The 23,272-nt window shown below is 46.7% G+C and overlaps 9 non-coding genes across 9 annotated transcripts; 4 read left to right on the forward strand and 5 right to left on the reverse strand.

Annotated features, from left to right (window-relative positions):
- Positions 1-7,815: 7,815 nt before the first annotated feature.
- On the forward strand, positions 7,816-7,889 carry trnan-guu (transfer RNA asparagine (anticodon GUU)). Its single transcript has one exon. It is a non-coding gene; the product is annotated as a tRNA-Asn (tRNA).
- A 1,699-nt stretch (positions 7,890-9,588) lies between these two features.
- trnaf-aaa (transfer RNA phenylalanine (anticodon AAA)) lies at positions 9,589-9,672 on the reverse strand. Its single transcript has one exon. It is a non-coding gene; the product is annotated as a tRNA-Phe (tRNA).
- Positions 9,673-9,800: 128 nt separating this feature from the next.
- trnan-guu (transfer RNA asparagine (anticodon GUU)) lies at positions 9,801-9,874 on the forward strand. Its single transcript has one exon. It is a non-coding gene; the product is annotated as a tRNA-Asn (tRNA).
- A 1,703-nt stretch (positions 9,875-11,577) lies between these two features.
- Positions 11,578-11,659, reverse strand: trnas-aga (transfer RNA serine (anticodon AGA)). The gene has a single exon. It is a non-coding gene; the product is annotated as a tRNA-Ser (tRNA).
- A 1,898-nt stretch (positions 11,660-13,557) lies between these two features.
- Positions 13,558-13,639, reverse strand: trnas-aga (transfer RNA serine (anticodon AGA)). Its single transcript has one exon. It is a non-coding gene; the product is annotated as a tRNA-Ser (tRNA).
- Positions 13,640-15,544: 1,905 nt separating this feature from the next.
- trnas-aga (transfer RNA serine (anticodon AGA)) lies at positions 15,545-15,626 on the reverse strand. Its single transcript has one exon. It is a non-coding gene; the product is annotated as a tRNA-Ser (tRNA).
- Positions 15,627-15,754: 128 nt separating this feature from the next.
- trnan-guu (transfer RNA asparagine (anticodon GUU)) lies at positions 15,755-15,828 on the forward strand. The gene has a single exon. It is a non-coding gene; the product is annotated as a tRNA-Asn (tRNA).
- A 5,678-nt stretch (positions 15,829-21,506) lies between these two features.
- trnas-aga (transfer RNA serine (anticodon AGA)) lies at positions 21,507-21,588 on the reverse strand. Its single transcript has one exon. It is a non-coding gene; the product is annotated as a tRNA-Ser (tRNA).
- Positions 21,589-21,716: 128 nt separating this feature from the next.
- trnan-guu (transfer RNA asparagine (anticodon GUU)) lies at positions 21,717-21,790 on the forward strand. Its single transcript has one exon. It is a non-coding gene; the product is annotated as a tRNA-Asn (tRNA).
- Positions 21,791-23,272: the final 1,482 nt, after the last annotated feature.

Raw genomic sequence — 23,272 nt, forward strand, 5'->3', positions numbered from 1 at the left:
CCAGGAATAGTTGCCGGAACTTGTGTTCTGCCTGATCAGCCACTCGACTAATTCAGGATACTCATTCCCCGTGCCCGCTACCAAGGGAATCCCTCCCTTTGAGTGTGTTGGGATCCTGGTGCAAACCCAACAACTCGAGAGGTTTAACTGACTGGCGTACTTCCAGGACATGTACAGGTAACTGTTCCCCGCGCTTGCGGATTTCCCTTCCACATTGTCGGGCGCCCTTAGGCTCAAAAGGCCAAAAAATAAAAAGGTAATCATTCTGTTTGTTGCCTGTTGGCTGTCTCTTTCGTTCTGGTTTCTTCTCCGATAGTTTCTGTGAAAATACAAAGCTGGTCGTCACCAGCAATTGGTTAATCCAATCCTATTATTCCTACTACTTCGGGCTCTATATCGCCCCAACATGCGCACCGCAATACCACAGTCATTTAATTTATACTAAGACATTCGGTTCCTCGGAATCCTATAATGAGTGGCTATACTTATTCTAGGTTTCAGTTTATCCTCACTAATTCTATCCTTTCTCCTGGTTGGTTCACTGGTGGTGGCACGCCCCTCTGTTCCTGGTTAACTTCCCAGAGGTATTTAAATATATAAACTACTAAGAATACTACTACCACCACACAGCACGACGTTACTAATGCGAATATGAGGTCGTCTCTCTCCTGCTGGACTCTAAGCCGGTAGGCCTCGCTCTCGCTGTAAAGTACAATTTCCGGACTACTCATTGGCTCCCTTATATAATTTCAGCTGTGTCCAGTGTTTCCACCTCCCTTTTCCCGTGCCCTGTATATCTATACATGCACATGTATCACCGGTCATTAGCACCTCGTAGGGTCCTTCCCACCTGAGCCTTAGTCCCGGTTTTACCGGTAGGATTTTAGACATTACCTGGCTTCCCACCCCGGGTAATACCCTTTTTTGTTCCTCTGCGTCCTTTTCTAGGTCCCTAATTATCTGCTGGTCTCTGGCCTCCTGTCTTAACCCATGTAGTTCCGTGCACAGTTGTTTCACGAACCTACCAATTCGGTCTTTTAATGGTCCTACATCCCCCTCCCCGGTGGCTACTCCTTCGGGGAGGGCCATGGCCCGTCCGGTCATTAATTCAAAAGGGGTTAATCCGGTTATCCTATTTGGTGTAGCTCTCAGTCTCATTAAAATCGCGGGTAGCAGCTCTGCCCATCCTTGTCCTGTTTCTTCAATTGCTTTAGTTAGGGATCGCTTAAGTGTCCGATTCATCCTCTCTACCATCCCGGAACTCTCCGGATGGTACGGTATATGGAATCTCTGTTTTACTCCTAGCAGAGCACAGGCTTCCTTCATTACCTTGCCAGTGAAGTGTGTCCCATTATCTGAATCTACTTGTAAAGGGATTCCCCACCTGGGTATTATTTCTTCTGCCATGATCCGGGCTACTGTATTTGCCGTACAGTTCCGGGTGGCGAAAGCCTCCACCCACCGGGTGAACTGGTCAATTATCACCAAGCAATACATCTTTCCTTTGCTCTTAATTAGGGGTCCCGTGAAGTCAATTTGTATTTTCTCCCAGGGTCCCTTTGGCCTCGGCTGTCTACCCCACTTTACTTTCACTGGCTTCCCGGTATTGCATTGTGCACAGATGTGGCAGTCCTTGCAGTACTTTCTCACACTGTTTGAGAGTTCGGGCCACCACCAGCATCGGCTCAAGTTATCTGTCATTCGGCTGGTTCCTGTGTGGGCCAGCCCATGATACAACCTCATTAGTTCCTGTTGAATGCAGCTGGGGGCACAGACCCGACCTTCCTTTCTCCAGACCCCATCCCTTGATTGCTCCGCCCCCTTCTCTTTCCAGATTTTTAATTCGGTCTCTGGTATGTTTTGGTGCCGTTTGACAATATTATACTCGACAGACACAAGGGGTACTGGGGCGCTGTCTGTTGCTTTTGTGCAGGCACAGGACCCCTCAATCATGGCTTTGGCGGCTAAATCTGCTGCCCTGTTTCCCTGTTCTTGGGGGGTCTTGCCTTTGGTGTGTGCTTTGACCTTTACTACGGCTACTTCCATTGGCCCGTGCGCAGCTTCCACTAATGATTTTACTAAGTTTAAATGCTGGATGGGGGCTCCCCCAGAAGTGACATATCCCCTCCGACTCCAGGAGGCCATGTAGTCATGCACTACCCCAAAGGCATAGCGGCTATCTGTGTATATATTGGCTCTTTTTCCCTCGGCCATCTTCAGGGCTTTCGTTAGAGCGGTCAGTTCGGCTGCTTGGGCGGAGTTATCCCCGGAGAGGGTCCCTGCTTGTAACACTGTCCCATCCACATCTACCACTGCCCAGCCTGTCCTCGGCTTTCCCTGCACGTACTTCCGGGATCCATCTACGTATAATTCTAAGTCGGCCTCAGCCAGGGGTATTTCCCTTATTCTATCTATATCATTCTCTGGCACCTCCTCATTCATACATTGGTGGTCCTCCCCTTCCAGGATCATCATGGAGGCGGGGTTCTGCCTCATGTCCCTGACTATCTGCACGGACTTGTTCCTGGGTAAGAGTACCGCCTCCCAGGCTGCTCGCCGAGCGGTCGAGACAGACTTTAATCGTCCCTTATTTAGTAGTTCTACCAGGGTGTGCTGGGTGTGTAGCACCATCTCTCCGGCCATTATGATTGGTTCACTGATTTGTACTGCCCATCTGGCGCAGTCTATAGCGGCCACACAGCGGGGCATACCTGCCACGATGGGGGATCGCCTTGTTGAGTAATATGCTACCGCTCTCATACTTCCTCCGTGCTCCTGAGCTACTACGGCGCTATAATGTCCGTCATGGTTATGAAAGAATATGTGATACGGTCTTCTCTGGTCCGGCAATCCTAGCGCGGGTGCAGCGGTTAAGGCGCGTTTAAGCTTTGAGAATGCTTCTTCCTGTATTGCCATCCACTCAATGGGCTCTTCCGCTGCCCTACCCCCTTTTGTTAATTCATACAGGGGTGCTGCCATGCGCGAAAAGCCCTCTATAAAGTTCCTGCTGAAGTTAAAGAGACCGAGCACCTGTCGTACTCCTCTCACATCTATGGGTCTAGGCATTCGGCTGATTGCCTCTTTCCTTTCCTCTGGCATAGCCCTCTTTCCCATACTGACCCTATACCCCAGGTACATGACTTCTGATTTCCCGATCTGAGCTTTGGCAGGGTTTGCCTTAAACCCCGCCTCCCGCAGGGCTGAGAGAACTTTTGTTAAAGCCTCCCTATGCCCTTCGTGGGTGTCAGATGCGATTAGGAGGTCATCTACATACTGCAAGAGGGTACTGTTTTCTTCCTCTAAATCTATGTTTTCCAAAGCTTTAGCCATGTGGCGATGAAAGATGGCGGGGCTATTATGGAATCCCTGTGGAACTCGTGTCCATGTATACTGCTTGTTGTCTACGGTAAAAGCAAACTTTTCTTGTGATTCCTCATGCAGAGGAATCGACCAGAATCCGTTTGCGATGTCTAGCACAGTGAATATTTTATGCTCGGGCTTTAAACCGTTAAAGATAGTGGCTGGACTCGCCACAATTGGATATTCTTTGGGAGTTACTTTATTCAGGGCCGTATAATCGATTGTGAGTCGATATGAAGTGTCCGGTTTCTTTACGGGCCACACGGGAGAGTTAGTGTCAGATACTGTTTCTCGCAAGATTCCCTGCTTAACTAATTCCAATACAATGCCCCACACGGCGATCTGTGCCTCCGTTTTGAGTGGATATTGTTTATGGGGTCGGTGGGATGGTCCAGGGACTCTAACGGGATTCATTTTAACCAGCCCGCAGTCCTGCTTATGTGTGGCCCATACTTCGGGGAATTGATGGCACAATTCCTCCCACCTCCCCTTTTCATCCCACTTGGGGTCTATCATTTTGATAGCGCTGATGGCACACGCTGTCTTGGGTCCCTTGGACTTATTCCTCTCCTCCTTATGATTATCTGGCCATAACAGCTTGTCCCGCTTGGGGTCGATTAAAACTCCCACTTCCCTTAATATGTCTATTCCCATAATGGTTCCCTCAGCATTTTCACAGATCCAAAAACTTGTTGGTATAGCAATTTTCCCTAAGTCTAACAATATTGTCTCACTTTTCCATGCTTTAATTTTAACTCCGCCTATGCCCGAAATAAACATGCTCGTCTTAGTTCGTGGCAAAGGCAAATTTGTCACAGATATCGAGGCCCCTGTGTCTACCAGCATATCGCACTGTCGGCCCCCTATCAGCGCGCCAATAAACATTCTCGGGTCCCCCTTTGCCGGGTTTCCGAGGGCCGCTACCCTTCAGGCGCTACCCTTTTTCATTTGCTTAACCAGTTTCTCTACTTTCTTCGCCAATTCCTCTATGTCCTCTCCTTCTGAGGCGTCTGACGAATCGTCTCTTTTAGACCTCGTACTCTTTCTTCTCTTTTCCTGTCGCTCCTTTTCATCTTCCCACTCCTGTATTCCCTTCTTAATCAATTTGGCCATGTTCTCCTCACTAGTCGCAGTCTCTCTAGTGTTAAACCCCGGCTGTCCTCCTTGTTTGGGTCCCTGACCTGTCATTCCTCCTCCTTTTCTCCAACACTGTTGCTGCCTATGTCCGGATCTCCCACAATTATGGCAAGGTTCCTGCTTCTGTGATGTCTGGTTACCTCCCTCCTTTTGTTGCTTCTGGCAATCCTTTTTTATGTGGCCCTCCTGCCCGCATCCGTAACACGCCGCTACGTGTACTGCACCTTCCTCGTCGCTATCTGTCTTTAGGACAGCTATCTTTAGTTTAGATTGTTCTTGGGCCTGATTGTCTACTTCACACGCCCACTGGATTAAATCATCCCAAGTATTGTGGACCACTAGCCCCATCTTTATTGCATTCTGATGCATCGAACTTAATCCTTGTTTAAAGGTCTGCAGGAAGCAAGCGTTGTCTTTGTTTAGGGGGCCCGGGATTCCACAGTTCCCCTCAAAGGCCGCCCACTTTCGTTTCCCATAATCGATGGCGCTTTCTCCCTTTTTTTGTGTGATTCCACTTATAGCTGCCCAATTGACGGGGGCTTGCCCCATAGCGGCCTCCACCGCCGCCTTATATTGATCGTATTCATGATTTAATTGCTGAAGTGTTTGTCCCGTTGCTGTGGCCCACAGACCGTTCCCGTGATTTCCTGCTACCAGTCTCCACTGTTCTTCAGGGCATTTAGCTCGCACCAATTGGTCGATATCTATGTTATGCAGGGCATGATTTATGCGTATTTCGCGCAATTTGTGCCAAAACCCCTGATTATTCTGGCGGTGTCTCAAAGCTGGCAGGTCATTGAGGAGCGTTACCCGATCTTACAAGCTCAATGGTGTATACATCAGCGCTGTTGTAGCCGGTCTGGCTGGGACTGCTGGGTTCGCGCCTGCCGCCGGGACTGCCTGGACTGCTGGGGTATACTGCAAAGCTAACGGTGCCATTGGAGCCGCTTCCTGGCCTCCCGAACCGAGTCCTACATACGGGGGAGGGCCTTCGGTCGTCCCCCGCCTCGTGGTCTCTGGGTATAGGCTCTCCCGCGAGTCCTCCGGGGTAGGGGCTATCGCGGCTACTGGGTAGTGTTTATGCTTCTCTCTTTGGAACAGGCATTCCCAATTATAGCATGCAGCTACAATAAGGTGTGCCTTTTCTAATTTATCCTTTGTCTGTTTCTTCCACCAGTCTCTCTGTACCTCTGGTTTATCGTCCGGGTCCCACCCTGCCTTCTTCATTTTCTCTATGAGGCTTTTGCTTTTGTCAAAGATGTAGCGCGTTGCAGTTCCCGGATCTCCCCATATTTCCCCCAGGGAAGCTTCGGTCACCCTTTTAGTCATACTATCGGCTACGTTTCACGCGTAATTCACGATGTTGAGGAATTAGGTTTGTACGCTACGTTGTTCGCCACTATAGCGTCACCTTCGTTAGTTTCTTGCTTTCTATTAGTCACTTCGTTTCGTTAGACACACACCAACCCTTTAGTCCCGAGGTTTTAGTACTGTGGGGTCTGTAGCTCCCGGCGTCCTACTTGATCCTGGCCGTCACGTGGGACTACTGTCCTCTTAATTCAGGCTCAGGCTAGGTGCTGGGGACAGACCTCACCCTTGTCCGTTCTCACCTCCTTATGACCGCAGGGTTTTATCTCATTCACTCACCACGGTGCACCCATTCATTCAGTTGTTGAGATTTCGCCATCTCACGGATAAAGAGGATTTCCCGCCTCCCCGGGGTAGGGGTCTTTCCGCCCCTGTCGGTTCGCCTACCTACGGCTAAATGAGGACTTCTCTGCCTCCCAGGGTTTTCCGCCCCGTCGGTTCGCCTACCTACGGCTAAATGAGGACTTCTCTGCCTCCCAGGGTTTTCCGCCCCGTCGGTTCGCCTACCTACGGCTAAATGAGGACTTCTCTGCCTCCCAGGGTTTTCCGCCCCGTCGGTTCGCCTACCTACGGCTAAATGAGGACTTCTCTGCCTCCCAGGGTTTTCCGCCCCGTCGGTTCGCCGCTATACGGCTTAGGGAACACCTTATCCCTATCTTTTTAACCGCCTTCAATTAAGGGTGTCTTTCTTTTTATAGTTCTTTTATACGTCAATTCTGACTCACCGTCTCGCCAGCGATTAACCCCTAATTTTACAGGTGGTAATTAAAACATACTCACCCGTCTTAGGTTAACGCTGTCCGAGAGTCTGGTTCAGAACGCACATCCCATCCTCGTCGCCAATTGATGTAAGCCCCCAAAGTGTGGACTGAGTGATATACACAGTCGACAACACTGGCTTGTTGTAAGAAAGACAGACCCAATAATTGAAGTAAAAACGGTTTATTCAGGCCTGGGGAGCTATGGCACTTGTGTCCCAACACAAGGCTCCAACTCCACCTAATCTCTTGAGGTTCACACAGTTATACAAAAATTAAGGCCCTGCCCTAAAGGCGGGGATAAGCTTATTAACATATACAGAATTATAGTTAAATTGTAATTATAAAACCATGACATTCCATTCTTCTAGTCGCTTACAAATCTCACATTTCGTTATCAGTTGGTCTTGTTACTTTCTCATGACCCGGGCCTCAATTTTATTACTTTACGATCGTCCATTTGCTGTTGTCAGATGGCTTGGTCTTTCTAAGTATTTCTCTAAGATAGTAGATCTTTCCAAAGCGGGCACTCCGCAGACTTTCTGTCTCTCTCTCTTGAATTATTTCTACAGAGCAAAAACACTTTAGTTAGTTAAAAGAATAGAACCCTATTGAGCTTCACACTTAACAAACCCTTAAGTGCAAGGGTGTCGACTCGCGTGGCCGAACCCATATATCTCTCCCTCTTTCTAAGGGGTTGTTTTGACAGTTTTAATCTCTCCGCAGTTAACCCATAGTCCTGTTTAAACCTTATCTGGGTTTATACAATTTTTACAGACTTCTACTGTTCAACTCAGAGCACAAATTAACCTATTCCCTCCATTTTATATATTGGTGATATAGATGAATCCTGGTTTGTTTTACCTTATCAAATCCAATTTTTAATATCTTACTTCAGTAGCTTTGAATCTCGGCAGAGGAACCGAAAGGCAGCAGTTCAAATTAAGTAAAAAGCGATCATTTGGGACGACGTCCTCGGTGCCGTAATCGGGAGGATTCGAACCTGCGCGGGGAAACCCCAATGGATTTCTAGTCCATCGCCTTAACCACTCGGCCACGACTACCCGGACAGTGGTTTGGACCCACGCAGCTTCTCATTTGCTTCGAAATCGGTGCCTCTGCTGTGAACACTCTGGCACATAATCACATGGGTTCATGTGGAATAATTCCAATTGCAAACATTTTCGTGTCTGTCTCTGTGGCGCAATGGGCCAGCGCGTTCGGCTGTTAACTGAAAGGTTGGTGGTTCGAGCCCACCCAGAGACGTGAGTAACTTTTAATTTTTGCAAACTCATCTATTGTTTAAAAATTGAGTCTTTGATTCCATGAAATGAACAGTGGTGAGCATACTGCTGCTGCCTTCCTGTTTCCAATGGGAACAATCGCTTCATCGATCAGTCTTCTGCCAGGCAGCATGGATATTCTACATCCCTTATACCAATACTCCAAGTGCAGCGTTCTTGCATTAAAATCCAGCAGGAAAATCGGCCACAGTGGATAATCCATTCTGAAAACCCTTTTCTACACTTTCCTCAGGTTTACACATACATGGATTAGAATGGAAAGCTTGCAACTATTACAATTGCCAGAGAACTGCAGCTTCCTTGCATCGCCCTGCACCCTGATCACATGACAACAACCAACCAATCACATAGAGCGGCGCGAGAACACCCCCATTGAATGTGTCCAATCAGGGCCTGAGGATTGAACTGCTCTGTCACATGCAGTTCCAGTAAGTTGGAGGACTCAGCTGTGACCGGATGACTTGTTGCTGTCGCTAGCGCCGCGGCCGAGAAGCGAGCAGCCCCTGCAATCTCTTGTTTTCAGCCAAATGCTAGAGGTATGAATTTCTAATGACAAAATCTTTGACGCTAACTGATTTGGTTGCTGTATTTGAATGCGGTTTAGTGCCTCGCACGGGCCTTGTGATTTTCTTTTTGCGTGCGGTTTGCAGTGTGTGATCGCTTAACATTTTGCGACTGAAATTAAATGCAATATCTGATTCAAATTGTTGCTTCATATGGCGTTCGGTCAAATTGAGGAAATTCGACACTACGAACGGGATTCAAATCGCCTTTTCTCTTGTGTGCTGCTTTTGTCCCTTTGTATGGCCGCGTGCCTCAGGGAATGTGGTTGGAGAATAAATCTTTGGCTGCATTGTTTTTCCTGCTGGTTGTCCATCCAGCTAAACATAGTTTTCTGTGGTGAAATGAATTCAGCAGACGCTACGAAGGAAGAACATATAAATTCTTTCATGGCTTGACTGGGCGGATTCTGAGAGGTTGTTTACCCTGGCTGTGGAGCCCGAACTAGGGGTCAAAGTTTCAGAATAAGGGGCCGGCCATTTAAGATTGAGATGAGGAGAAATTGCTTCATTGTAAGGGTTGTGTATCTTTGGAGTTTTCTAACGCAGAGGGCTGTGGTGGTTCAGTCGTTGAGTACATTCCTAACTGAGATGGATATGTAAATTACGGAAATTAAGGTATATGGGGCAAGGTCGGTAACTTTCAGTTGAGGTAGAGGATCAGCCATGATCTTATTGAATGGCGGAGCATGATCGAGGGCCGCATGGCCAAATCCTGCTCCTATTTCTTATGATCTAATGTAGCGATTTAGGCCGGCGGTGTTGAGAACTGTGGCTCGTCTGCCTTAGTTCATTAAATAAGCATCGCAGTAGGAAGCAGCATCAACTGGAAGATGGCTGCGCGGAAGACGTGCATTTTCTTCAATGGGTTGCAAAATAAAATATTTTCGACGGTTAAAATTGCTTTGACGGTTCCAAGAGCGTTAAATAACGTAGTATTCTCCTTTGGCTTAGGCCTCTCGTAATGTCATAATGGGGTGAAGTGCTTTTATACTTTCTGCTTGAAACTTTGTTTGATTGTAGCTTTGAATCTCGGCAGAGGAACCGAAACGCAGCAATTCAAATTAAGTAAAAATCGATCATTTGGGACGACGTCCTCGGTGCCTTAGTCGGCAGGATTCGAACCTGCGCGGGGAAACCCCAATGGATTTTTGTCCATCGCCTTAACCACTCGGCCACGACTACCCGGAAAGTGGTTTGGACCCACGCAGCTTCTCATTTGCTTCGAAATCGGTGCCTCTGCTGTGAACACTCTGGCACATAATCACATGGGTTCATGTGGAATAATTCCAATTGCAAACATTTTCGTGTCTGTCTCTGTGGTGCAATGGGCCAGCGCGTTCGGCTGTTAACTGAAAGGTTGGTGGTTCGAGCCCACCCAGAGACGTGAGTAACTTTTAATTTTTGCAAACTCATCTATTGTTTAAAAATGGAGTCTTTGATTCCGTGAAATGAACAGTGGTGAGCATACTGCTGCTGCCTTCCTGTTTCCAATGGGAACAATCGCTTCATCGATCAGTCTTCTGCCAGGCAGCATGGATATTCTACATCCCTTATACCAATACTCCAAGTGCAGCGTTCTTGCATTAAAATCCAGCAGGAAAATCGGCCACAGTGGATAATCCATTCTGAAAACCCTTTTCTACACTTTCCTCAGGTTTACACATACATGGATTAGAATGGAAAGCTTGCAACTATTACAATTGCCAGAGAACTGCAGCTTCCTTGCATCGCCCTGCACCCTGATCACATGACAACAACCAACCAATCACATAGAGCGGCGCGAGAACACCCCCATTGAATGTGTCCAATCAGGGCCTGAGGATTGAACTGCTCTGTCACATGCAGTTCCAGTAAGTTGGAGGACTCAGCTGTGACCGGATGACTTGTTGCTGTCGCTAGCGCCGCGGCCGAGAAGCGAGCAGCCCCTGCAATCTCTTGTTTTCAGCCAAATGCTAGAGGTATGAATTTCTAATGACAAAATCTTTGACGCTAACTGATTTGGTTGCTGTATTTGAATGCGGTTTAGTGCCTCGCACGGGCCTTGTGATTTTCTTTTTGCGTGCGGTTTGCAGTGTGTGATCGCTTAACATTTTGCGACTGTAATTAAATGCAATATCTGATTCAAATTGTTGCTTCATATGGCGTTCGGGCAAATTGAGGAAATTCGACACTACGAACGGGATTCAAATCGCCTTTTCTCTTGTGTGCTGCTTTTGTCCCTTTGTATGGCCGCGTGCCTCAGGGAATGTGGTTGGAGAATAAATCTTTGGCTGCATTGTTTTTCCTGCTGGTTGTCCATCCAGCTAAACATAGTTTTCTGTGGTGAAATGAATTCAGCAGACGCTAAGAAGGAAGAACATATAAATTCTTTCATGGCTTGACTGGGCGGATTCTGAGAGGTTGTTTACCCTGGCTGTGGAGCCCGAACTAGGGGTCAAAGTTTCAGAATAAGGGGCCGGCCATTTAAGATTGAGATGAGGAGAAATTGCTTCATTGTAAGGGTTGTGTATCTTTGGAGTTTTCTAACGCAGAGGGCTGTGGTGGTTCAGTCGTTGAGTACATTCCTAACTGAGATGGATATGTACATTACGGAAATCAAGGTATATGGGGCAAGGTCGGTAACTTTCAGTTGAGGTAGAGGATCAGCCATGATCTTATTGAATGGCGGAGCATGATCGAGGGCCGCATGGCCAAATCCTGCTCCTATTTCTTATGATCTAATGTAGCGATTTAGGCCGGCGGTGTTGAGAACTGTGGCTCGTCTGCCTTAGTTCATTAAATAAGCATCGCAGTAGGAAGCAGCATCAACTGGAAGATGGCTGCGCGGACGACGTGCGTTTTCTTCAATGGGTTGCAAAATAAAATATTTTCGACGGTTAAAATTGCTTTGACGGTCCCAAGAGCATTAAATAACGTAGTATTCTCCTTTGGCTTAGGCCTCTCGTAATGTCATAATGGGGTGAAGTGCTTGTTATACTTTCTGCTTGAAACTTTGTTTGATTGTAGCTTTGAATCTCGGCAGAGGAACCGAAAGGCAGCAGTTCAAATTAAGTAAAAAGCGATCATTTGGGACGACGTCCTCGGTGCCGTAGTCGGCAGGATTCGAACCTGCGCGGGGAAACCCCAATGGATTTCTAGTCCATCGCCTTAACCACTCGGCCACGACTACCTTGACAGTGGCTTGGACCCACGCTGCTTCTCATTTGCTTCGAAATCGGTGCCTCTGCTGTGAACACTCTGGCACATAATCACATGGGTTCATGTGGAATAATTCCAAATGCAAACATTTTCGTGTCTGTCTCTGTGGCGCAATGGGCCAGCGCTGTTAACTGAAAGGTTGGTGGTTCGAGCCCACCCAGAGACGTGAGTAACTTTTAATCTTTGCAAACTCATCTATTGTTTAAAAATGGAGTCTTTGATTCCGTGAAATGAACAGTGGTGAGCATACTGCTGCTGCCTTCCTGTTTCCAATGGGAACAATCGCTTCATCGATCAGTCTTCTGCCAGGCAGCATGGATATTCTACATCCCTTATACCAATACTCCAAGTGCAGCGTTCTTGCATTAAAATCCAGCAGGAAAATCGGCCAGAGTGGATAATCCATTCTGAAAACCCTTTTCTACACTTTCCTCAGGTTTACACATACATGGATTAGAATGGAAAGCTTGCAACTATTACAATTGCCAGAGAACTGCAGCTTCCTTGCATCGCCCTGCACCCTGATCACATGACAACAACCAACCAATCACATAGAGCGGCGCGAGAACACCCCCATTGAATGTGTCCAATCAGGGCCTGAGGATTGAACTGCTCTGTCACATGCAGTTCCAGTAAGTTGGAGGACTCAGCTGTGACCGGATGACTTGTTGTTGTCGCTAGCGCCGCGGCCGAGAAGCGAGCAGCCCCTGCAATCTCTTGTTTTCAGCCAAATGCTAGAGGTATGAATTTCTAATGACAAAATCTTTGACGCTAACTGATTTGGTTGCTGTATTTGAATGCGGTTTAGTGCCTCGCACGGGCCTTGTGATTTTCTTTTTGCGTGCGGTTTGCAGTGTGTGATCGCTTAACATTTTGCGACTGAAATTAAATGCAATATCTGATTCAAATTGTTGCTTCATATGGCGTTCGGTCAAATTGAGGAAATTCGACACTACGAACGGCATTCAAATCGCCTTTTCTCTTGTGTGCTGCTTTTGTCCCTTTGTATGGCCGCGTGCCTCAGGGAATGTGGTTGGAGAATAAACCTTTGGCTGCATTGTTTTTCCTGCTGGTTGTCCATCCAGCTAAACATAGTTTTCTGTGGTGAAATCAATTCAGCAGACGCTACGAAGGAAGAACATATAAATTCTTTCATGGCTTGACTGGGAGGATTCTGAGAGGTTGTTTACCCTGGATGTGGAGCCCGAACTAGGGGTCAAACTTTCAGAATAAGGGGCCGGCCATTTAAGATTGAGATGAGGAGAAATTGCTTCATTGTAAGGGTTGTGTATCTTTGGAGTTTTCTAACGCAGAGGGATGTGGTGGTTCAGTCGTTGAGTACATTCCTAACTGAGATGGATATGTACATTACGGAAATCAAGGTATATGGGGCAAGGTCGGTAATTTTCAGTTGAGGTAGAGGATCAGCCATGATCTTATTGAATGGCGGAGCATGATCGAGGGCCGCATGGCCAAATCCTGCTCCTATTTCTTATGATCTAATGCACCGATTTAGGCCGGCGGTGTTGAGAACTGTGGCTCGTCTGCCTTAGTTCATTAAATAAGCATCGCAGTAGGAAGCAGCATCAACTGGAAGATGGCTGCGCGGAAGACGTGCGTTTTCTTCAATGGGTTGCAAAATAAAATATTTTCGACGGTTAAAATTGCTTTGACGGTTTCAAGAGCGTTAAATAACGTAGTATTCTCCTTTGGCTTAGGCCTCTCGTAATGTCATAATGGGGTGAAGTGCTTGTTATACTTTCTGCTTGAAACTTTGTTTGATTGCAGCTTTGAATCTCGGCAGAGAAACCGAAAGGCAGCAGTTCAAATTAAGTAAAAACCGATCATTTGGGACGACGTCCTCGGTGCCGCAGTCGGCAGGATTCGAACCTGCGCGGGTAAACCCCAATGGATTTCTAATCCATCGCCTTAACCACTCGGCCACGACTACCCTGACAGTGGTTTGGACCCACGCAGCTTCTCATTTGCTTCGAAATCGGTGCCTCTGCTGTGAACACTCTGGCACATAATCACATGGGTTCATGTGGAATAATTCCAATTGCAAACATTTTCGTGTCTGTCTCTGTGACGCAATGGGCCAGCGCGTTCGGCTGTTAACTGAAAGGTTGGTGGTTCAAGCCCACCCAGAGACGTGAGTAACTTTAAATTTTTGCAAACTCATCTATTGTTTAAAAATGGAGTCTTTGATTCCGTGAAATGAACAGTGGTGAGCATACTGCTGCTGCCTTCCTGTTTCCAATGGGAACAATCGCTTCATCGATCAGTCTTCTGCCAGGCAGCATGGATATTCTACACCCCTTATACCAATACTCCAAGTGCAGCGTTCTTGCATTAAAATCCAGCAGGAAAATCGGCCACAGTGGATAATCCATTCTGAAAACCCTTTTCTACACTTTCCTCAGGTTTACACATACTTGGATTAGAATGGAAAGCTTGCAACTATTACAATTGCCAGAGAACTGCAGCTTCCTTGCATCGCCCTGCACCCTGATCACATGACAACAACCAACCAATCACATAGAGCGGCGCGAGAACACCCCCATTGAATGTGTCCAATCAGGGCCTGAGGATTGAACAGCTCTGTCACATGCTGTTCCAGTAAGTTGGAGGACTCAGCTGTGACCGGATGACTTGTTGCTGTCGCTAGCGCCGCGGCCGAGAAGCGAGCAGCCCCTGCAATCTCTTGTTTTCAGCCAAATGCTAGAGGTATGAATTTCTAATGACAAAATCTTTGACGCTAACTGATTTGGTTGCTGTAATTGAATGTGGTTTAGTGCCTCGCACGGGCCTTGTGATTTTCTTTTTGCGTGCGGTTTGCAGTGTGTGATCGCTTAACATTTTGCGACTGAAATTAAATGCAATATCTGATTCAAATTGTTGCTTCATATGGCGTTCGGTCAAATTGAGGAAATTCGACACGACGAACGGGATTCAAATCGCCTTTTCTCTTGTGTGCTGCTTTTGTCCCTTTGTATGGCCGCGTGCCTCAGGGAATGTGGTTGGAGAATAAATCTTTGGCTGCATTGTTTTTCCTGCTGGTTGTCCATCCAGCTAAACATAGTTTTCTGTGGTGAAATGAATTCAGCAGACGCTACGAAGGAAGAACATATAAATTCTTTCATGGCTTGACTGGGCGGATTCTGAGAGGTTGTTTAACCTGGCTGTGGAGCCCGAACTAGGGGTCAAAGTTTCAGAATAAGGGGCCGGCCATTTAAGATTGAGATGAGGAGAAATTGCTTCATTGTAAGGGTTGTGTATCTTTGGAGTTTTCTAACGCAGAGGGCTGTGGTGGTTCAGTCGTTGAGTACATTCCTAACTGAGATGGATATGTACATTACGGAAATCAAAGTATATGGGGCAAGGTCGGTAACTTTCAGTTGAGGTAGAGGATCAGCCATGATCTTATTGAATGGCGGAGCATGATCGAGGGCCGCATGGCCAAATCCTGCTCCTATTTCTTATGATCTAATGTAGCGATTTAGGCCGGCGGTGTTGAGAACTGTGGCTCGTCTGCCTTAGTTCATTAAATAAGCATCGCAGCAGGAAGCAGCATCAACTGGAAGATGGCTGCGCGGAAGATGTGCATTTTCTTCAATGGGTTGCAAAATAAAATATTTTCGACGGTTAAAATTGCTTTGACGGTTCCAAGAGCGTTAAATAACGTAGTATTCTCCTTTGGCTTAGGCCTCTCGTAATGTCATAATGGGGTGAAGTGCTTGTTATACTTTCTGCTTGAAACTTTGTTTGATTGTAGCTTTGAATCTCGGCAGAGAAACCGAAAGGCAGCAGTTCAAATTAAGTAAAAACCGATCATTTGGGACGACGTCCTCGGTGTCGCAGTCGGCAGGATTCGAACCTGCGCGGGGAAACCCCAATGGATTTCTAGTCCATCGCCTTAACCACTCGGCCACGACTACCCTGACAGTGGTTTGGACCCACGCAGCTTCTCATTTGCTTCGAAATCGGTGCCTCTGCTGTGAACACTCTGGCACATAATCACATGGGTTCATGTGGAATAATTCCAATTGCAAACATTTTCGTGTCTGTCTCTGTGGCGCAATGGGCCAGCGCGTTCGGCTGTTAACTGAAAGGTTGGTGGTTCGAGCCCACCCAGAGACGTGAGTAACTTTAAATTTTTGCAAACTCATCCATTGTTTAAAAATGGAGTCTTTGATTCCGTGAAATGAACAGTGGTGAGCATACTGCTGCTGCCTTCCTGTTTCCAATGGGAACAATCGCTTCATCGATCAGTCTTCTGCCAGGCAGCATGGATATTCTACATCCCTTATACCAATACTCCAAGTGCAGCGTTCTTGCATTAAAATCCAGCAGGAAAATCGGCCACAGTGGATAATCCATTCTGAAAACCCTTTTCTACACTTTCCTCAGGTTTACACATACTTGGATTAGAATGGAAAGCTTGCAACTATTACAATTGCCAGAGAACTGCAGCTTCCTTGCATCGCCCTGCACCCTGATCACATGACAACAACCAACCAATCACATAGAGCGGCGCGAGAACACCCCCATTGAATGTGTCCAATCAGGGCCTGAGGACTGAACAGCTCTGTCACATGCTGTTCCAGTAAGTTGGAGGACTCAGCTGTGACCGGATGACTTGTTGCTGTCGCTAGCGCCGCGGCCGAGAAGCGAGCAGCCCCTGCAATCTCTTGTTTTCAGCCAAATGCTAGAGGTATGAATTTCTAATGACAAAATCTTTGACGCTAACTGATTTGGTTGCTGTATTTGAATGCGGTTTAGTGCCTCGCACGGGCCTTGTGATTTTCTTTTTGCGTGCGGTTTGCAGTGTGTGATCGCTTAACATTTTGCGACTGAAATTAAATGCAATATCTGATTCAAATTGTTGATTCATATGGCGTTCGGTCAAATTGAGGAAATTCGACACTACGAACGGGATTCAAATCGCCTTTTCTCTTGTGTGCTGCTTTTGTCCCTTTGTATGGCCGCGTGCCTCAGGGAATGTGGTTGGAGAATAAATCTTTGGCTGCATTGTTTTTCCTGCTGGTTGTCCATCCAGCTAAACATATTTTTCTGTGGTGAAATGAATTCAGCAGACGCTACGAAGGAAGAACATATAAATTCTTTCATGGCTTGACTGGGCGGATTCTGAGAGGTTGTTTACCCTGGCTGTGGATCCCGAACTTGGGGTCAAAGTTTCAGAATAAGGGGCCGGCCATTTAAGATTGAGATGAGGAGAAATTGCTTCATTGTAAGGGTTGTGTATCTTTGGAGTTTTCTAACGCAGAGGGCTGTGGTGGTTCAGTCGTTGAGTACATTCCAAACTGAGATGGATATGTACATTACGGAAATCAAGGTATATGGGGCTAGGTCGGTAATTTTCAGTTGAGGTAGAGGATCAGCCATGATCTTTTTGAATGGCGGAGCGTAATCGAGGGCCGCATGGCCAAATCCTGCTCCTATTTCTTATGATCTAATGTACCGATTTAGGCCAGCGGTGTTGAGAACTGTGGCTCGTCTGGCTTAGTTCATTAAATAAGCATCGCAGTAGGAAGCAGCGTCAACTGGAAGATGGCTGCGCGGAAGACGTGCATTTTCTTCAATGGGTTGTAAAATAAAATATTTTCGACGGTTAAAATTGCTTTGACGGTTTCAAGAGCGGTAAATAACGTAGTATTCTCCTTTGGCTTAGGCCTCTCGTAATGTCATAATGGGGTGAAGTGCTTGTTATACTTTCTGCTTGAAACTTTGTTTGATTGTTGCTTTGAATCTCGGCAGAGGAACCGAAAGGCAGCAGCTCAAATTAAGTAAAAACCGATCATTTGGGACGACGTCCTCGGTGCCGTAGTCCGCAGGATTCCAATCTGCGCGGGGAAACCCCAATGGATTTCTAGTCCATCGCCTTAACCACTCGGCCACGACTACCCTGACGGTGGTTTGGACCCACGCAGCTTCTCATTTGCTTCGGAATCGGTGCCTCTGCTGTGAACACTCTGGCACATAATCACATGGGTTCATGTGGAATAATTCCAATTGCAAACATGTTTGTGTCTGTCTCTGTGGCGCAATGGGCCAGCGCGTTCGCCTGTTAACTGAAAGGTTGGTGGTTCGAGCCCACCCAGGGACGTGAGTAACTTTTAATTTTTGCAAACTCATCTATTGTTTAAAAATGGAGTCTTTGATTCCGTGAAATGAACAGTGGTGAGCATACTGCTGCTGCCTTCCTGTTTCCAATGGGAACAATCGCTTCATCGATCAGTCTTCTGCCAGGCAGCATGGATATTCTACATCCCTTATACCAATACTCCAAGTGCAGCGTTCTTGCATTAAAACCCAGCAGGAAAATCGGCCACAGTGGATAATCCATTCTGAAAACCCTTTTCTACACTTTCCTCAGGTTTACACATACATGGATTAGAATGGAAAGCTTGCAACTATTACAATTGCCAGAGAACTGCAGCTTCCTTGCATCGCCCTGCACCCTGATCACATGACAACAACCAACCAATCACATAGAGCGGCGCGAGAACACCCCCATTGAATGTGTCCAATCAGGGCCTGAGGATTGAACTGCTCTGTCACATGCAGTTCCAGTAAGTTGGAGGACTCAGCTGTGACCGGATGACTTGTTGCTGTCGCTAGCGCCGCGGCCGAGAAGCGAGCAGCCCCTGCAATCTCTTGTTTTCAGCCAAATGCTAGAGGTATGAATTTCTAATGACAAAATCTTTGACGCTAACTGATTTGGTTGCTGTATTTGAATGCGGTTTAGTGCCTCGCACGGGCCTTGTGATTTTCTTTTTGCGTGCGGTTTGCAGTGTGTGATCGCTTAACATTTTGCGACTGAAATTAAATGCAATATCTGATTCAAATTGTTGCTTCATATGGCGTTCGGTCAAATTGAGGAAATTCGACACTACGAACGGGATTCAAATCGCCTTTTCTCTTGTGTGCTGCTTTTGTCCCTTTGTATGGCCGCGTGCCTCAGGGAATGTGGTTGGAGAATAAATCTTTGGCTGCATTGTTTTTCCTGCTGGTTGTCCATCCAGCTAAACATAGTTTTCTGTGGTGAAATGAATTCAGCAGACGCTACGAAGGAAGAACATATAAATTCTTTCATGGCTTGACTGGGCGGATTCTGAGAGGTTGTTTACCCTGGCTGTGGAGCCCGAACTAGGGGTCAAAGTTTCAGAATAAGGGGCCGGCCATTTAAGATTGAGATGAGGAGAAATTGCTTCATTGTAAGGGTTGTGTATCTTTGGAGTTTTCTAACGCAGAGGGCTGTGGTGGTTCAGTCGTTGAGTACATTCCTAACTGAGATGGATCTGTACATTACGGAAATCAAGGTATATGGGGCAAGGTTGGTAACTTTCAGTTGAGGTAGAGGATCAGCCATGATCTTATTGAATGGCGGAGCATGATCGAGGGCCGCATGGCCAAATCCTGCTCCTATTTCTTATGATCTAATGTAGCGATTTAGGCCGGCGGTGTTGAGAACTGTGGCTCGTCTGCCTTAGTTCATTAAATAAGCATCGCAGTAGGAAGCAGCATCAACTGGAAGATGGCTGCGCGGAAGACGTGCATTTTCTTCAATGGGTTGCAAAATAAAATATTTTCGACGGTTAAAATTGCTTTGACGGTTCCAAGAGCGTTAAATAACGTACTATTCTCCTTTGGCTTAGGCCTCCTGTAAGGTCATAATGGGGTGAAGTGCTTGTTATACTTTCTGCTTGAAACTTTGTTTGATTGTAGCTTTGAATCTCGCCAGAGGAACCGAAAGGCAGCAGTTCAAATTAAGTAAAAAGCGATCATTTGGGACGACGTCCTCGGTGCCGTAGTCGGCAGGATTCGAACCTGCGCGGGGAAACTCTCAATGGATTTCTAGTCCATCGCCTTAACCACTCGGCCACGACTACCCGGACAGTGGTTTGGACCCACGCAGCTTCTCATTTGCTTCGAAATCGGTGCCTCTGCTGTGAACACTCTGGCACATAATCACATGGGTTCATGTGGAATAATTCCAATTGCAAACATTTTCGTGTCTGTCTCTGTGGCGCAATGGGCCAGCGCGTTCGGCTGTTAACTGAAAGGTTGGTGGTTCGAGCCCACCCAAAGAGGTGAGTAACTTTTAATTTTTGCAAACTCATCTATTGTTTAAAAATGGAGTCTTTGATTCCGTGAAATGAACAGTGGTGAGCATACTGCTGCTGCCTTCCTGTTTCCAATGGGAACAATCGCTTCATCGATCAGTCTTCTGCCAGGCAGCATGGATATTCTACATCCCTTATACCAATACTCCAAGTGCAGCGTTCTTGCATTAAAATCCAGCAGGAAAATCGGCCACAGTGGATAATCCATTCTGAAAACCCTTTTCTACACTTTCCTCAGGTTTACACATACATGGATTAGAATGGAAAGCTTGCAACTATTACAATTGCCAGAGAACTGCAGCTTCCTTGCATCGCCCTGCACCCTGATCACATGACAACAACCAACCAATCACATAGAGCGGCGCGAGAACACCCCCATTGAATGTGTCCAATCAGGGCCTGAGGATTGAACTGCTCTGTCACATGCAGTTCCAGTAAGTTGGAGGACTCAGCTGTGACCGGATGACTTGTTGCTGTCGCTAGCGCCGCGGCCGAGAAGCGAGCAGCCCCTGCAATCTCTTGTTTTCAGCCAAATGCTAGAGGTATGAATTTCTAATGACAAAATCTTTGACGCTAACTGATTTGGTTGCTGTATTTGAATGCGGTTTAGTGCCTCGCACGGGCCTTGTGATTTTCTTTTTGCGTGCGGTTTGCAGTGTGTGATCGCTTAACATTTTGCGACTGAAATTAAATGCAATATCTGATTCAAATTGTTGCTTCATATGGCGTTCGGTCAAATTGAGGAAATTCGACACTACGAACGGGATTCAAATCGCCTTTTCTCTTGTGTGCTGCTTTTGTTCCTTTGTATGGCCGCGTGCCTCAGGGAATGTGGTTGGAGAATAAATCTTTGGCTGCATTGTTTTTCCTGCTGGTTGTCCATCCAGCTAAACATAGTTTTCTGTGGTGAAATGAATTCAGCAGACGCTACGAAGGAAGAACATATAAATTCTTTCATGGCTTGACTGGGCGGATTCTGAGAGGTTGTTTACCCTGGCTGTGGAGCCCGAACTAGGGGTCAAAGTTTCAGAATAAGGGGCCGGCCATTTAAGATTGAGATGAGGAGAAATTGCTTCATTGTAAGGGTTGTGTATCTTTGGAGTTTTCTAACGCAGAGGGCTGTGGTGGTTCAGTCGTTGAGTACATTCCTAACTGAGATGGATATGTACATTACGGAAATCAAGGTATATGGGGCAAGGTCGGTAACTTTCAGTTGAGGTAGAGGATCAGCCATGATCTTATTGAATGGCGGAGCATGATCGAGGGCCGCATGGCCAAATCCTGCTCCTATTTCTTATGATCTAATGTAGCGATTTAGGCCGGCGGTGTTGAGAACTGTGGCTCGTCTGCCTTAGTTCATTAAATAAGCATCGCAGCAGGAAGCAGCATCAACTGGAAGATGGCTGCGCGGAAGACGTGCATTTTCTTCAATGGGTTGCAAAATAAAATATTTTCGACGGTTAAAATTGCTTTGACGGTTCCAAGAGCGTTAAATAACGTAGTATTCTCCTTTGGCTTAGGCCTCTCGTAATGTCATAATGGGGTGAAGTGCTTGTTATACTTTCTGCTTGAAACTTTGTTTGATTGTAGCTTTGAATCTCGGCAGAGGAACCGAAAGGCAGCAGTTCAAATTAAGTAAAAAGCGATCATTTGGGACAACTTCCTCGGTGCCGTAGTCGGCAGGATTCGAACCTGCGCGGGGAAACCCCAATGGATTTCTAGTCCATCGCCTTAACCACTCGGCCACGACTACCCGGAAAGTGGCTTGGACCCACGCAGCTTCTCATTTGCTTCGAAATCGGTGCCTCTGCTGTGAACACTCTGGCACATAATCACATGGGTTCATGTGGAATAATTCCAATTGCAAACATTTTCGTGTCTGTCTCTGTGGCGCAATGGGCCAGCGCGTTCGGCTGTTAACTGAAAGGTTGGTGGTTCGAGCCCACCCAGAGACGTGAGTAACTTTTAATTTTTGCAAACTCATCTATTGTTTAAAAATGGAGTCTTTGATTCCGTGAAATGAACAGTGGTGAGCATACTGCTGCTGCCTTCCTGTTTCCAATGGGAACAATCGCTTCATCGATCAGTCTTCTGCCAGGCAGCATGGATATTCTACATCCCTTATACCAATACTCCAAGTGCAGCGTTCTTGCATTAAAATCCAGCAGGAAAATCGGCCACAGTGGATAATCCATTCTGAAAACCCTTTTCTACACTTTCCTCAGGTTTACACATACATGGATTAGAATGGAAAGCTTGCAACTATTACAATTGCCAGAGAACTGCAGCTTCCTTGCATCGCCCTGCACCCTGATCACATGACAACAACCAACCAATCACATAGAGCGGCGCGAGAACACCCCCATTGAATGTGTCCAATCAGGGCCTGAGGATTGAACTGCTCTGTCACATGCAGTTCCAGTAAGTTGGAGGACTCAGCTGTGACCGGATGACTTGTTGCTGTCGCTAGCGCCGCGGCCGAGAAGCGAGCAGCCCCTGCAATCTCTTGTTTTCAGCCAAATGCGAGAGGTATGAATTTCTAATGACAAAATCTTTGACGCTAACTGATTTGGTTGCTGTATTTGAATGCGGTTTAGTGCCTCGCACGGGCCTTGTGATTTTCTTTTTGCGTGCGGTTTGCAGTGTGTGATCGCTTAACATTTTGCGACTGAAATTAAATGCAATATCTGATTCAAATTGTTGCTTCATATGGCGTTCGGTCAAATTGAGGAAATTCGACACTACGAACGGGATTCAAATCGCCTTTTCTCTTGTGTGCTGCTTTTGTCCCTTTGTATGGCCGTGTGCCTCAGGGAATGTGGTTGGAGAATAAATCTTTGGCTGCATTGTTTTTCCTGCTGGTTGTCCATCCAGCTAAACATAGTTTTCTGTGGTGAAATGAATTCAGCAGACGCTACGAAGGAAGAACATATAAATTATTTCATGGCTTGACTGGGCGGATTCTGAGAGGTTGTTTACCCTGGCTGTGGAGCCCGAACTAGGGGTCAAAGTTTCAGAATAAGGGGCCGGCCATTTAAGATTGAGATGAGGAGAAATTGCTTCATTGTAAGGGTTGTGTATCTTTGGAGTTTTCTAACGCACAGGGCTGTGGTGGTTCAGTCGTTGAGTACATTCCTAACTGAGATGGATATGTACATTACGGAAATCAAGGTATATGGGGCAAGGTCGGTAACTTTCAGTTGAGGTAGAGGATCAGACATGATCTTATTGAATGGCGGAGCATGATCGAGGGCCGCATTGCCAAATCCTGCTCTTATTTCTTATGATCTAATGTAGCGATTTAGGCCGGCGGTGTTGAGAACTGTGGCTCGTCTGCCTTAGTTCATTAAATAAGCATCGCAGTAGGAAGCAGCATCAACTGGAAGATGGCTGCGCGGAAGACGTGCATTTTCTTCAATGGGTTGCAAAATAAAATA

This window comes from Somniosus microcephalus, unplaced genomic scaffold (assembly GCF_052327205.1).
Source record: "Somniosus microcephalus isolate GS21.2 unplaced genomic scaffold, FLI_Smic_1.0 unresolved_chr9, whole genome shotgun sequence".
NCBI classification, from domain to species: Eukaryota; Metazoa; Chordata; class Chondrichthyes; order Squaliformes; family Somniosidae; genus Somniosus; species Somniosus microcephalus.